The sequence below is a fragment of the Eptatretus burgeri genome, chromosome 7 (assembly GCF_056783735.1).
Source record: "Eptatretus burgeri isolate ZD-2024b chromosome 7, Ebu_testis_v1, whole genome shotgun sequence".
NCBI classification, from domain to species: domain Eukaryota; kingdom Metazoa; phylum Chordata; class Myxini; order Myxiniformes; family Myxinidae; genus Eptatretus; species Eptatretus burgeri.
This window is the reverse complement of record NC_140967.1, coordinates 81,548,144-81,551,806: the sequence shown is the minus strand read 5'-3', so window position 1 is coordinate 81,551,806 and position 3,663 is coordinate 81,548,144.

The following is a 3,663-nucleotide window of genomic DNA, read 5'->3' as shown; positions in this document are numbered from 1 at the left end:
CGCTGGCTTCCTCTTCTTCCCGTCGCGCCGCTGGCTTCCTCTTCTTCCCGTCGCGCCGCTGGCTTCCTCTTCTTCCCGTCGCGCCGCTGGCTTCCTCTTCTTCCCGTCGCGCCGCTGGCTTCCTCTTCTTCCCGTCGCGCCGCTGGCTTCCTCTTCTTCCCGTCGCGCCGCTGGCTTCCTCTTCTTCCCGTCGCGCCGCTGGCTTCCTCTTCTTCCCGTCGCGCCGCTGGCTTCCTCTTCTTCCCGTCGCGCCGCTGGCTTCCTCTTCTTCCCGTCGCGCCGCTGGCTTCCTCTTCTTCCCGTCGCGCCGCTGGCTTCCTCTTCTTCCCGTCGCGCCGCTGGCTTCCTCTTCTTCCCGTCGCGCCGCTGGCTTCCTCTTCTTCCCGTCGCGCCGCTGGCTTCCTCTTCTTCCCGTCGCGCCGCTGGCTTCCTCTTCTTCCCGTCGCGCCGCTGGCTTCCTCTTCTTCCCGTCGCGCCGCTGGCTTCCTCTTCTTCCCGTCGCGCCGCTGGCTTCCTCTTCTTCCCGTCGCGCCGCTGGCTTCCTCTTCTTCCCGTCGCGCCGCTGGCTTCCTCTTCTTCCCGTCGCGCCGCTGGCTTCCTCTTCTTCCCGTCGCGCCGCTGGCTTCCTCTTCTTCCCGTCGCGCCGCTGGCTTCCTCTTCTTCCCGTCGCGCCGCTGGCTTCCTCTTCTTCCCGTCGCGCCGCTGGCTTCCTCTTCTTCCCGTCGCGCCGCTGGCTTCCTCTTCTTCCCGTCGCGCCGCTGGCTTCCTCTTCTTCCCGTCGCGCCGCTGGCTTCCTCTTCTTCCCGTCGCGCCGCTGGCTTCCTCTTCTTCCCGTCGCGCCGCTGGCTTCCTCTTCTTCCCGTCGCGCCGCTGGCTTCCTCTTCTTCCCGTCGCGCCGCTGGCTTCCTCTTCTTCCCGTCGCGCCGCTGGCTTCCTCTTCTTCCCGTCGCGCCGCTGGCTTCCTCTTCTTCCCGTCGCGCCGCTGGCTTCCTCTTCTTCCCGTCGCGCCGCTGGCTTCCTCTTCTTCCCGTCGCGCCGCTGGCTTCCTCTTCTTCCCGTCGCGCCGCTGGCTTCCTCTTCTTCCCGTCGCGCCGCTGGCTTCCTCTTCTTCCCGTCGCGCCGCTGGCTTCCTCTTCTTCCCGTCGCGCCGCTGGCTTCCTCTTCTTCCCGTCGCGCCGCTGGCTTCCTCTTCTTCCCGTCGCGCCGCTGGCTTCCTCTTCTTCCCGTCGCGCCGCTGGCTTCCTCTTCTTCCCGTCGCGCCGCTGGCTTCCTCTTCTTCCCGTCGCGCCGCTGGCTTCCTCTTCTTCCCGTCGCGCCGCTGGCTTCCTCTTCTTCCCGTCGCGCCGCTGGCTTCCTCTTCTTCCCGTCGCGCCGCTGGCTTCCTCTTCTTCCCGTCGCGCCGCTGGCTTCCTCTTCTTCCCGTCGCGCCGCTGGCTTCCTCTTCTTCCCGTCGCGCCGCTGGCTTCCTCTTCTTCCCGTCGCGCCGCTGGCTTCCTCTTCTTCCCGTCGCGCCGCTGGCTTCCTCTTCTTCCCGTCGCGCCGCTGGCTTCCTCTTCTTCCCGTCGCGCCGCTGGCTTCCTCTTCTTCCCGTCGCGCCGCTGGCTTCCTCTTCTTCCCGTCGCGCCGCTGGCTTCCTCTTCTTCCCGTCGCGCCGCTGGCTTCCTCTTCTTCCCGTCGCGCCGCTGGCTTCCTCTTCTTCCCGTCGCGCCGCTGGCTTCCTCTTCTTCCCGTCGCGCCGCTGGCTTCCTCTTCTTCCCGTCGCGCCGCTGGCTTCCTCTTCTTCCCGTCGCGCCGCTGGCTTCCTCTTCTTCCCGTCGCGCCGCTGGCTTCCTCTTCTTCCCGTCGCGCCGCTGGCTTCCTCTTCTTCCCGTCGCGCCGCTGGCTTCCTCTTCTTCCCGTCGCGCCGCTGGCTTCCTCTTCTTCCCGTCGCGCCGCTGGCTTCCTCTTCTTCCCGTCGCGCCGCTGGCTTCCTCTTCTTCCCGTCGCGCCGCTGGCTTCCTCTTCTTCCCGTCGCGCCGCTGGCTTCCTCTTCTTCCCGTCGCGCCGCTGGCTTCCTCTTCTTCCCGTCGCGCCGCTGGCTTCCTCTTCTTCCCGTCGCGCCGCTGGCTTCCTCTTCTTCCCGTCGCGCCGCTGGCTTCCTCTTCTTCCCGTCGCGCCGCTGGCTTCCTCTTCTTCCCGTCGCGCCGCTGGCTTCCTCTTCTTCCCGTCGCGCCGCTGGCTTCCTCTTCTTCCCGTCGCGCCGCTGGCTTCCTCTTCTTCCCGTCGCGCCGCTGGCTTCCTCTTCTTCCCGTCGCGCCGCTGGCTTCCTCTTCTTCCCGTCGCGCCGCTGGCTTCCTCTTCTTCCCGTCGCGCCGCTGGCTTCCTCTTCTTCCCGTCGCGCCGCTGGCTTCCTCTTCTTCCCGTCGCGCCGCTGGCTTCCTCTTCTTCCCGTCGCGCCGCTGGCTTCCTCTTCTTCCCGTCGCGCCGCTGGCTTCCTCTTCTTCCCGTCGCGCCGCTGGCTTCCTCTTCTTCCCGTCGCGCCGCTGGCTTCCTCTTCTTCCCGTCGCGCCGCTGGCTTCCTCTTCTTCCCGTCGCGCCGCTGGCTTCCTCTTCTTCCCGTCGCGCCGCTGGCTTCCTCTTCTTCCCGTCGCGCCGCTGGCTTCCTCTTCTTCCCGTCACGCCGCTGGCTTCCTCTTCTTCCCGTCACGCCGCTGGCTTCCTCTTCTTCCCGTCACGCCGCTGGCTTCCTCTTCTTCCCGTCACGCCGCTGGCTTCCTCTTCTTCCCGTCACGCCGCTGGCTTCCTCTTCTTCCCGTCACGCCGCTGGCTTCCTCTTCTTCCCGTCACGCCGCTGGCTTCCTCTTCTTCCCGTCACGCCGCTGGCTTCCTCTTCTTCCCGTCACGCCGCTGGCTTCCTCTTCTTCCCGTCACGCCGCTGGCTTCCTCTTCTTCCCGTCACGCCGCTGGCTTCCTCTTCTTCCCGTCACGCCGCTGGCTTCCTCTTCTTCCCGTCACGCCGCTGGCTTCCTCTTCTTCCCGTCACGCCGCTGGCTTCCTCTTCTTCCCGTCACGCCGCTGGCTTCCTCTTCTTCCCGTCACGCCGCTGGCTTCCTCTTCTTCCCGTCACGCCGCTGGCTTCCTCTTCTTCCCGTCACGCCGCTGGCTTCCTCTTCTTCCCGTCACGCCGCTGGCTTCCTCTTCTTCCCGTCACGCCGCTGGCTTCCTCTTCTTCCCGTCACGCCGCTGGCTTCCTCTTCTTCCCGTCACGCCGCTGGCTTCCTCTTCTTCCCGTCACGCCGCTGGCTTCCTCTTCTTCCCGTCACGCCGCTGGCTTCCTCTTCTTCCCGTCACGCCGCTGGCTTCCTCTTCTTCCCGTCACGCCGCTGGCTTCCTCTTCTTCCCGTCACGCCGCTGGCTTCCTCTTCTTCCCGTCACGCCGCTGGCTTCCTCTTCTTCCCGTCACGCCGCTGGCTTCCTCTTCTTCCCGTCACGCCGCTGGCTTCCTCTTCTTCCCGTCACGCCGCTGGCTTCCTCTTCTTCCCGTCACGCCGCTGGCTTCCTCTTCTTCCCGTCACGCCGCTGGCTTCCTCTTCTTCCCGTCACGCCGCTGGCTTCCTCTTCTTCCCGTCACGCCGCTGGCTTCCTCTTCTTCCCGTCACGCCGCTGGCTTCCTCTTCTTCCCGT